The sequence below is a fragment of the Pimephales promelas genome, chromosome 24, assembly GCF_988280905.1.
Source record: "Pimephales promelas chromosome 24, fPimPro1.hap1.1, whole genome shotgun sequence".
Taxonomy (NCBI): Eukaryota; Metazoa; Chordata; class Actinopteri; order Cypriniformes; family Leuciscidae; genus Pimephales; species Pimephales promelas.
The window spans coordinates 378954-391503 of record NC_142792.1 but is presented as its reverse complement, the minus strand read 5'-3'; the positions used below and the strand labels follow the sequence as shown (position 1 = coordinate 391503).

The 12550-nt window shown below is 35.2% G+C and overlaps 1 long non-coding RNA gene across 1 annotated transcript; it reads left to right on the top strand.

The window, feature by feature from the left end:
- The first annotated feature begins 445 nt into the window (after positions 1 to 445).
- Positions 446 to 5136, top strand: LOC120471044 (uncharacterized). The gene is made up of 6 exons (XR_005620733.2): positions 446 to 539; positions 2263 to 2337; positions 3533 to 3602; positions 3724 to 3900; positions 4146 to 4277; positions 4631 to 5136. It is a non-coding gene; the product is annotated as an uncharacterized LOC120471044 (long non-coding RNA).
- Positions 5137 to 12550: the final 7414 nt, after the last annotated feature.

Genomic DNA, 12550 nt, shown 5'->3' with positions numbered 1-12550 from the left:
CCTTTGGCTCGTGGAGAGAATAATATTCATTTGAACTTTTTTCATTTCACTTGAACACACACCAGAATTCTTGCCGAGTCGATTTATCTATTTCGCTGACTCAAATCTTTAAATGTTTATGGGTAAAATGACAGCAGTGTAATTCACACAGTTCACCACAGGAGGGCGATAAAACTCCATTTTAAAGAATATCGCAGCATAGGGGTGGGCTAATGGGGGCTGTTTTCAGTAAAGCCCCGAATGTTTTTTATTCCCATGCATTGTACACACCATCACTGAGAGAATTTAATTAAATAAATGTATATTTCTCGACTCTCGCATCGTAGCGTCCGTCAACATACGCATTGTCATTCACAACCGACAAGAACCGCCCATTCAGGCTAGTGCTTCTGACTGACATGTAAACTGGCCAACCATCGATGAGAAGCAACGCGTCTGTACGATCCAGCCAATGAAATTAAATATTTTGGAGCCAGGTGTTTGTTGATGATGTGTAAGTTAGTAATGAATGAGTAAAATTGATACAACAGCTTCAGCAGGTAACTTCTAATCATAGTATTAGATTTCATTCTTTAGATTGTCAGATATGCTACATTTTGATCGTTTAACACTTTGTGCAGCACAGTCAATAGGACGTGCACGTGCGCGCGCGCGCACACGCATTTTAAGAGCGTTATATGTTTGGTCAGCATGGCCAAACGTAAAGAAAATATTTCGCTAACGAAAATGGTTTCAAACAAAGCATCACAGTGTTTATTAATTGAATTTGCTTGTAAACGATTCACTGACCGCCATTCAAAATCATTTATACTTTTTTCCTAAATGAATCATCTGATTTGAACGAATCGATCGAACGAAGTACCATTTTCATTTTTTCAATATTTCATATTTCTGTATTCCAAATTTGATATTTGATCCATCAGTCTCACACCATTATTTATGCAAATTGTAAGTGCTGTGTGAAATGCATCTACAAGTGCTCCTTCAAAAATATAAGTGTAGACCCATGTGTTTTAATTATAGGCCTACTTGGCTTTTAGCCTTTCTGTTTGTATTATGTATAAAGTAAAATGTAATGTGTAAAATGTAACGTGTGCTTGGAGAATGGGTTAAGATTTTTTTTTTTTTGTTATTATAGAGATTCTTAAGTCACCTCTTTTTATATATTCTCACAAAAATCATGTTGTTAAATGAATGCTATTTATTAAAAACAATAATAGAGCTGAGCTTGCTATTTTACCATGTCAGGAAAGAAGAGGATGTGTGACATTGTGATTTTTAATTTTAATTAGCAAGAAAGATCCACCTTGTTAAAAAAACCCCAAAAAAACAATAAATAAAAAAATATAAAATTTTATTTAAAGTTTATTCCTTGTATCGTGACCCATACATGGATTTCTCTAAGCCCCGGATGTCCACTCACCCTAGAACCGCCCCTGATCGCAGATGTAAAATATATTTATAGAAAATTTGAAAGGTAATTGCCAGATGTTTTACTGCGTCACATGGCAACCAACAATTTATTAAATATTACAAAATATTGTAACTCAAAGTTTTCCTCTGACTGCAGTCACGGCTGTAGGAATAAGTTGCAGGAGTGTAATTCACACAATTCACCACAGGAGGGCGACTGGCTAAGTTGCCTTGTTATAAAGTTTTAGTGCTTAACTTTTTGTGTTCAAAATGTTCAAAGGTTATATAGTGAGCGAGTACATGCATCAGTTGTCCAAATCGTGCTTTGTCTTATCCTGAATCACTGTGGTACACCTATAATAAGTGTTTATATTCGGACTATTTTATACTGGTTCTGGTCTTACCGCTGCGGAGGAGCACAGGACCTGCGTGACTCGTCATACATGTTTGGTTCAATATTAAATTATACTCTAACTTAACGTTACCTTTGGCTCGTGGAGAGAATAATATTCATTTGAACTTTTTTCATTTCACTTGAACACACACCAGAATTCTTGCAGAGTCGATTTATCTATTTCGCTGACTCAAATCTTTAAATGTTTATGGGTAAAATATCAGCAGTGTAATTCACACAGTTCACCACAGGAGGGCGTCCAGATAAAAACAAATGTTCGTCTTAACCTTAAAACCGTATTCTGGACAAATGTGCACTGTTAAATGTTTCTGTTAATTTACACCCAAATTCCAACATGATTATCCTGTTATTGTTAATAACTGTTTTGATTATCATTGAGTTGTACATTGATGTTTAAATTTGTTGTTTTATTGTTTTTTTGTTTTTTATTACAGATGCAAATGCAGGGTGTCAATGCTGATCACAATGCTGTTCAAGATGATATACCAGGATATATTTCTCAGAACCAGGTGAAAATTTAAATGGTTTCTTACTTGCTTTAATCTAGCAATTAACTGCTAATCTTTCTAAAAATCGAATTGGCTTTCATAATGTTTTCTTGCCAAATTTGTGGACAACAGTCAGCCACCTCTGTGGCCTATGTGAGGCACATAAGAATTCACAGCAACATACCCAATTTAGTACTGCAGTGCTGTATGCCTAATTGCCAAAGGACATTTAAAAAATGTGCTGGTCTGAAGGGACATATTTACAGACATCATCAGGATAGTATTGTTAAGCAAAGATCGATTAGGCTAGTGGATCTTACATGTCATGTTTCCTCCTGCCGTGCCAAATGTGACTCCTTGACTGAGTTTTACTCTCATCTTAAAGTGCACATCAAAGAAGGACGAACTATTGTTTGTCCCTTCAAGCAATGTGATAAAACATTTACTGTGATTTCTACATTTACATCTCATTTGTCACGAAAACATAAAAGAAGTGAAGAGGTTAATTTAACGGATTCTGTTATTGGTCTGGCTGGTGTAAGTGGATCTAGTGGTCCTCATGGTCATGGAGACAGTGATTTGCAGTGTGATGTGGAGATTGATGCTGCTGATAATGCAGACCATTTGGAGTTTAGCCCAGAAAATATTGAAGATTCACTTTTTTTGAGGAATCTTGCTCTGTTTTATCTTAAGCTACAGGCAAAGTTACTGCTTCCGGCCTCCACCATTCAGACAATCATTGAAGATATGCAGTCAATAGATGATCTCAGCCAGTCTCAGTTATTTTCTAAATTGGATGAGAAGTTACGTCAGATGATTCAATTAGGGCTAATTGATGATCTGAGAGCAGAAGATCTTTTCCGAACTCACAATACACACGCATTAAAAACAGATCTACGTAGAAAGACTGTTTTCAAGAGTCAATTTAAATATGTCGAACCTGTACCAATATGCCTGGGACAAAATGAAGCCGGCAAGGACAGCTTTGCCCATTATGTCCCAATAGGCCAAACACTCAACTCTCTTTTTCAGAGTCAGTCTGTATTTGAGCAGTACAAACAAGTTCATGCCCATACAGAAACTGACAATGTGTTTCAGGATGTGTGTATCCCCCACTGTCTCTTTATTCATCTCTTCCTGTCTCTCCATTCTATCTATCTCACTTAGTGGTAGCCTTATGTAATTAATTATATGTTTAATTTGTTCTATGTCCTAGGGATGTGCCACTGCAGCTGACCTTGAGAGTTCACTCTCTATACCTGCAACTCCTCGTCTGATACTTCTTGGTAAGTTGGTTTTAGAAAGGACAGTTGGCTTTAGTGTTGTATGTATAGTGGTATCAAACTAAACTGTATTCAAAATGAAAACTAAAACAGAAATTTGACCGTTAAAACTTTTCTGTTTCAGGAGAAACGGGAAGCCGCTTCCAGCGCTGGATGCTCAGCCTTGAGGGCCAAATTATTTGCGAAGGGAAGGGATCCAGTGCACCTTTGTGACAGGGCTGGCGTCTCTTTTTTCCTGTTTTTATAACTTTAACCTACAGTATCAAGAGGAGGCAGCCTGCACGCTTGAATTCATCCAGAGGTAAGCTATTGTCTGTTAACTTCTGCATTTTTTCAGGCCTAGCTGTGGCTCAAGCATGGTCCCAATAGGTCTGGTGATGGGATTTAGCAATTAACTTTGATTTAGAAAGTTTTAGTGCAACTTACACCATTCCCAGAGGCAAGAAGATAGTGCATGTTGATGAAAGTTAATTTATATTTCTTGTCTTTGTTGTGCTGTTAGTCTGTGTGAATTACTAGATTTTTAACCAGTGTATAATTTTCCAGACGCTTTGTGGGTATAAATCCAGAAAAAGGGACAAAGACTGCAAAGGGGAAAAAAAGAAGAACTGTTAATTCACACGTCGCCAGCCTCTTGCGCAAGCTCATGGACTTTCAGTGGGATTTCATTTGAAAATGGTGAGTAATATATATATATATATATATATATATATATGCATTACACATGTTCAAACAGCAATGACTCAGGAGGCTGGGTAAATTCATTCTAATGTTCATTCTCAACTGCCTTTCAAAGTTAGAATACTGAACTCCTCTTCCATGCTCTTTTGCCATTATTTTTTTTTTCCTTTCAATAAATTGTACTCATCACCCTTTCTATTATTTTATGTCATCCTGTATTTTTTGTGCTCTGTTTCTAAAATTAGCTTTTGTTAGGTCAAGCCATGTGATATCATTTTGGATTAAAAAATTATTAAAATTATGGAACTCACCTCCCTCTCCCTCTCTCCCTCCCTCTCTCTCATATACAGACCCAAGACTTTCAGAATGAAGATGAAGAGTTCCATTAAGTGTTAAGTACTGGTTTTATTGTATTCATACATGTTGAATTTTAGTGGTTTAAGTGTTGAGGTTCAGTATTTTGTTATAATGAACAATGTATTGGAGTTTAAAAATGTAAGTGTATTTGCTACTTTTTAAGCTGAGAAAATGAGATTTGTTTGTGAATAATCTGAGCCTATGTGTAACATTTTTAGGTAACCAGGAGTCAGTGTATATCCTTGGTTTGAGTTTTTTTAGCCAAATGTTTGCAGTTCAGGGAACATTAAATGTTGAGGTTTAGGGCCCTATCTTGCACTGACGCAGCGCAAAGCCAAACGCAAGTGTCTTTGCTAGTTTAAGACAAGACACAGTTGTTATTTTCCACAGATGTCAGCAATGAACATATATATTATATACAGTATATTTCTGTGATTGGTCTGAGCCATGTATTCCTACATTTTGTGTGTTTGTATTACAATAAAAAAGTTAATTTCTAGACCAAACTATTAGTTTTCTTTTCTCTTAAGTGTTATCTGAGGAATTATGCCTATTATTGTATTAACTCAAGCTATAATATCTCTTTAAAAATCAGTGGTACACACTAAGAATAATTAATACACGTTATTATAATTATATTAATAATTAATATAACTAAATAAATGCTAAATTTATTAATAAAATAAAACAAATGTATTACTAAATAAAATAAATTTAACACGAAAATAATGGTAACTCTGCTGCCAGTTGTTTCCTGTTTTTTTCTGTGTTTCACAGTAAATTACTGTTGAAAAACATTATGGGAAACACTGTATTCCAAATTTGATATTTGATCCATCAGTCTCACACCATTATTTATGCAAATTGTAAGTGCTGTGTAAAATGCATCTACAAGTGCTCCTTCAAAAATATAAGTGTAGACCCATGTGTTTTAATTATAGGCCTACTTGGCTTTTAGCCTTTCTGTTTGTATTATGTATAAAGTAAAATGTAATGTGTAAAATGTAACGTGTGCTTGGAGAATGGGTTAAGATTTTTTTTTGTTATTATAGAGATTCTTTAGTCACCTCTTTTTATATATTCTCACAAAAATCATGTTGTTAAATTAATGCTATTTATTAAAACAATAATAGAGCTGAGCTTGCTATTTTACCATGTCAGGAAAGAAGAGGATGTGTGACATTGTGATTTTTAATTTTAATTAGCAAGAAAGATCCACCTTGTTAAAAAAAAAAAACCAAAAAAACAATAAATAAAAAATTTTTATTTAAAGTTTATTCCTTGTATCGTGACCCATACATGGATTTCTCTAAGCCCCGGATGTCCACTCACCCTAGAACCGCCCCTGATCGCAGATGTAAAATATATTTATAGAAAATTTGAAAGGTAATTGCCAGATGTTTTACTGCGTCACTTGGCAACCAACAATTTATTAAATATTACAAAATATTGTAACTCAAAGTTTTCCTCTGACTGCAGTCACAGCTGTAGAAATAAGTTGCAGCAGTGTAATTCACACAATTCACCACAGGAGGGCGACTGGCTAAGTTGTCTTGCTATAAAGTTTTAGTGCTTAACTTTTTGTGTTCAAAATGTTCAAAGGTTATATAGTGAGCGAGTACATGCATCAGTTGTCCAAATCGTGCTTTGTCTTATCCTGAATCACTGTGGTACACCTATAATAAGTGTTTATATTCGGACTATTTTATACTGGTTCTGGTCTTACCGCTGCGGAGGAGCACAGGACCTGCGTGACTCGTCATACATGTTTGGTTCAATATTAAATTATACTCTAACTTAACGTTACCTTTGGCTCGTGGAGAGAATAATATTCATTTGAACTTTTTTCATTTCACTTGAACACACACCAGAATTCTTGCCGAGTCGATTTATCTATTTCGCTGACTCAAATCTTTAAATGTTTATGGGTAAAATGACAGCAGTGTAATTCACACAGTTCACCACAGGAGGGCGATAAAACTCCATTTTAAAGAATATCGCAGCATAGGGGTGGGCTAATGGGGGCTGTTTTCAGTAAAGCCCCGAATGTTTTTTATTCCCATGCATTGTACACACCATCACTGAGAGAATTTAATTAATTAAATGTATATTTCTCGACTCTCGCATCGTAGCGTCCGTCAACATACGCATTGTCATTCACAACCGACAAGAACCGCCCATTCAGGCTAGTGCTTCTGACTGACATGTAAACTGGCCAACCATCGATGAGAAGCAACGCGTCTGTACGATCCAGCCAATGAAATTAAATATTTTGGAGCCATGTGTTTGTTGATGATGTGTAAGTTAGTAATGAATGAGTAAAATTGATACAACAGCTTCAGCAGGTAACTTCTAATCATAGTATTAGATTTCATTCTTTAGATTGTCAGATATGCTACATTTTGATCGTTTAACACTTTGTGCAGCACAGTCAATAGGACGTGCACGTGCGCGCGCGCGCACACGCATTTTAAGAGCGTTATATGTTTGGTCAGCATGGCCAAACGTAAAGAAAATATTTCGCTAACGAAAATGGTTTCAAACAAAGCATCACAGTGTTTATTAATTGAATTTGCTTGTAAACGATTCACTGACCGCCATTCAAAATCATTTATACTTTTTTCCTAAATGAATCATCTGATTTGAACGAATCGATCGAACGAAGTACCATTTTCATTTTTTCAATATTTCATATTTCTGTATTCCAAATTTGATATTTGATCCATCAGTCTCACACCATTATTTATGCAAATTGTAAGTGCTGTGTAAAATGCATCTACAAGTGCTCCTTCAAAAATATAAGTGTAGACCCATGTGTTTTAATTATAGGCCTACTTGGCTTTTAGCCTTTCTGTTTGTATTATGTATAAAGTAAAATGTAATGTGTAAAATGTAACGTGTGCTTGGAGAATGGGTTAAGATTTTTTTTTTGTTATTATAGAGATTCTTTAGTCACCTCTTTTTATATAATCTCACAAAAATCATGTTGTTAAGTGAATGCTATTTATTAAAACAATAATAGAGCTGAGCTTGCTATTTTACCATGTCAGGAAAGAAGAGGATGTGTGACATTGTGATTTTTAATTTTAATTAGCAAGAAAGATCCACCTTGTTTAAAAAAAAAAAAAAAAAAAAAATTATTTAAAGTTTATTCCTTGTATCGTGACCCATACATGGATTTCTCTAAGCCCCGGATGTCCACTCACCCTAGAACCGCCCCTGATCGCAGATGTAAAATATATTTATAGAAAATTTGAAAGGTAATTGCCAGATGTTTTACTGCGTCACGTGGCAACCAACAATTTATTAAATATTACAAAATATTGTAACTCAAAGTTTTCCTCTGACTGCAGTCACGGCTGTAGGAATAAGTTGCAGCAGTGTAATTCACACAATTCACCACAGGAGGGCGACTGGCTAAGTTGTCTTGTTATAAAGTTTTAGTGCTTAACTTTTTGTGTTCAAAATGTTCAAAGGTTATATAGTGAGCGAGTACATGCATCAGTTGTCCAAATCGTGCTTTGTCTTATCCTGAATCACTGTGGTACACCTATAATAAGTGTTTATATTCGGACTATTTTATACTGGTTCTGGTCTTACCGCTGCGGAGGAGCACAGGACCTGCGTGACTCGTCATACATGTTTGGTTCAATATTAAATTATACTCTAACTTAACGTTACCTTTGGCTCGTGGAGAGAATAATATTCATTTGAACTTTTTTCATTTCACTTGAACACACACCAGAATTCTTGCAGAGTCGATTTATCTATTTCGCTGACTCAAATCTTTAAATGTTTATGGGTAAAATATCAGCAGTGTAATTCACACAGTTCACCACAGGAGGGCGTCCAGATAAAAACAAATGTTCGTCTTAACCTTAAAACCGTATTCTGGACAAATGTGCACTGTTAAATGTTTCTGTTAATTTACACCCAAATTCCAACATGATTATCCTGTTATTGTTAATAACTGTTTTGATTATCATTGAGTTGTACATTGATGTTTAAATTTGTTGTTTTATTGTTTTTTTGTTTTTTATTACAGATGCAAATGCAGGGTGTCAATGCTGATCACAATGCTGTTCAAGATGATATACCAGGATATATTTCTCAGAACCAGGTGAAAATTTAAATGGTTTCTTACTTGCTTTAATCTAGCAATTAACTGCTAATCTTTCTAAAAATCGAATTGGCTTTCATAATGTTTTCTTGCCAAATTTGTGGACAACAGTCAGCCACCTCTGTGGCCTATGTGAGGCACATAAGAATTCACAGCAACATACCCAATTTAGTACTGCAGTGCTGTATGCCTAATTGCCAAAGGACATTTAAAAAATGTGCTGGTCTGAAGGGACATATTTACAGACATCATCAGGATAGTATTGTTAAGCAAAGATCGATTAGGCTAGTGGATCTTACATGTCATGTTTCCTCCTGCCGTGCCAAATGTGACTCCTTGACTGAGTTTTACTCTCATCTTAAAGTGCACATCAAAGAAGGACGAACTATTGTTTGTCCCTTCAAGCAATGTGATAAAACATTTACTGTGATTTCTACATTTACATCTCATTTGTCACGAAAACATAAAAGAAGTGAAGAGGTTAATTTAACGGATTCTGTTATTGGTCTGGCTGGTGTAAGTGGATCTAGTGGTCCTCATGGTCATGGAGACAGTGATTTGCAGTGTGATGTGGAGATTGATGCTGCTGATAATGCAGACCATTTGGAGTTTAGCCCAGAAAATATTGAAGATTCACTTTTTTTGAGGAATCTTGCTCTGTTTTATCTTAAGCTACAGGCAAAGTTACTGCTTCCGGCCTCCACCATTCAGACAATCATTGAAGATATGCAGTCAATAGATGATCTCAGCCAGTCTCAGTTATTTTCTAAATTGGATGAGAAGTTACGTCAGATGATTCAATTAGGGCTAATTGATGATCTGAGAGCAGAAGATCTTTTCCGAACTCACAATACACACGCATTAAAAACAGATCTACGTAGAAAGACTGTTTTCAAGAGTCAATTTAAATATGTCGAACCTGTACCAATATGCCTGGGACAAAATGAAGCCGGCAAGGACAGCTTTGCCCATTATGTCCCAATAGGCCAAACACTCAACTCTCTTTTTCAGAGTCAGTCTGTATTTGAGCAGTACAAACAAGTTCATGCCCATACAGAAACTGACAATGTGTTTCAGGATGTGTGTATCCCCCACTGTCTCTTTATCCATCTCTTCCTGTCTCTCCATTCTATCTATCTCACTTAGTGGTAGCCTTATGTAATTAATTATATGTTTAATTTGTTCTATGTCCTAGGGATGTGCCACTGCAGCTGACCTTGAGAGTTCACTCTCTATACCTGCAACTCCTCGTCTGATACTTCTTGGTAAGTTGGTTTTAGAAAGGACAGTTGGCTTTAGTGTTGTATGTATAGTGGTATCAAACTAAACTGTATTCAAAATGAAAACTAAAACAGAAATTTGACCGTTAAAACTTTTCTGTTTCAGGAGAAACGGGAAGCCGCTTCCAGCGCTGGATGCTCAGCCTTGAGGGCCAAATTATTTGCGAAGGGAAGGGATCCAGTGCACCTTTGTGACAGGGCTGGCGTCTCTTTTTTCCTGTTTTTATAACTTTAACCTACAGTATCAAGAGGAGGCAGCCTGCACGCTTGAATTCATCCAGAGGTAAGCTATTGTCTGTTAACTTCTGCATTTTTTCAGGCCTAGCTGTGGCTCAAGCATGGTCCCAATAGGTCTGGTGATGGGATTTAGCAATTAACTTTGATTTAGAAAGTTTTAGTGCAACTTACACCATTCCCAGAGGCAAGAAGATAGTGCATGTTGATGAAAGTTAATTTATATTTCTTGTCTTTGTTGTGCTGTTAGTCTGTGTGAATTACTAGATTTTTAACCAGTGTATAATTTTCCAGACGCTTTGTGGGTATAAATCCAGAAAAAGGGACAAAGACTGCAAAGGGGAAAAAAAGAAGAACTGTTAATTCACACGTCGCCAGCCTCTTGCGCAAGCTCATGGACTTTCAGTGGGATTTCATTTGAAAATGGTGAGTAATATATATATATATATATATATGCATTACACATGTTCAAACAGCAATGACTCAGGAGGCTGGGTAAATTCATTCTAATGTTCATTCTCAACTGCCTTTCAAAGTTAGAATACTGAACTCCTCTTCCATGCTCTTTTGCCATTATTTTTTTTTTCCTTTCAATAAATTGTACTCATCACCCTTTCTATTATTTTATGTCATCCTGTATTTTTTGTGCTCTGTTTCTAAAATTAGCTTTTGTTAGGTCAAGCCATGTGATATCATTTTGGATTAAAAAATTATTAAAATTATGGAACTCACCTCCCTCTCTCTCTCTCCCTCTCTCCCTCCCTCTCTCTCATATACAGACCCAAGACTTTCAGAATGAAGATGAAGAGTTCCATTAAGTGTTAAGTACTGGTTTTATTGTATTCATACATGTTGAATTTTAGTGGTTTAAGTGTTGAGGTTCAGTATTTTGTTATAATGAACAATGTATTGGAGTTTAAAAATGTAAGTGTATTTGCTACTTTTTAAGCTGAGAAAATGAGATTTGTTTGTGAATAATCTGAGCCTATGTGAAACATTTTTAGGTAACCAGGAGTCAGTGTATATCCTTGGTTTGAGTTTTTTTAGCCAAATGTTTGCAGTTCAGGGAACATTAAATGTTGAGGTTTAGGGCCCTATCTTGCACTGACGCAGCGCAAAGCCAAACGCAAGTGTCTTTGCTAGTTTAAGACAAGACACAGTTGTTATTTTCCACAGATGTCAGCAATGAACATATATATTATATACAGTATATTTCTGTGATTGGTCTGAGCCATGTATTCCTACATTTTGTGTGTTTGTATTACAATAAAAAAGTTAATTTCTAGACCAAACTATTAGTTTTCTTTCTCTTAAGTGTTATCTGAGGAATTATGCCTATTATTGTATTAACTCAAGCTATAATATCTCTTTAAAAATCAGTGGTACACACTAAGAATAATTAATACACGTTATTATAATTATATTAATAATTAATATAACTAAATAAATGCTAAATTTATTAATAAAATAAAACAAATGTATTACTAAATAAAATAAATTTAACACGAAAATAATGGTAACTCTGCTGCCAGTTGTTTCCTGTTTTTTTCTGTGTTTCACAGTAAATTACTGTTGAAAAACATTATGGGAAACACTGTATTCCAAATTTGATATTTGATCCATCAGTCTCACACCATTATTTATGCAAATTGTAAGTGCTGTGTAAAATGCATCTACAAGTGCTCCTTCAAAAATATAAGTGTAGACCCATGTGTTTTAATTATAGGCCTACTTGGCTTTTAGCCTTTCTGTTTGTATTATGTATAAAGTAAAATGTAATGTGTAAAATGTAACGTGTGCTTGGAGAATGGGTTAAGATTTTTTTTTGTTATTATAGAGATTCTTTAGTCACCTCTTTTTATATATTCTCACAAAAATCATGTTGTTAAATTAATGCTATTTATTAAAACAATAATAGAGCTGAGCTTGCTATTTTACCATGTCAGGAAAGAAGAGGATGTGTGACATTGTGATTTTTAATTTTAATTAGCAAGAAAGATCCACCTTGTTAAAAAAAAAAAACCAAAAAAACAATAAATAAAAAATTTTTATTTAAAGTTTATTCCTTGTATCGTGACCCATACATGGATTTCTCTAAGCCCCGGATGTCCACTCACCCTAGAACCGCCCCTGATCGCAGATGTAAAATATATTTATAGAAAATTTGAAAGGTAATTGCCAGATGTTTTACTGCGTCACTTGGCAACCAACAATTTATTAAATATTACAAAATATTGTAACTCAAAGTTTTCCTCTGACTGCAGTCACAGCTGTAGAAA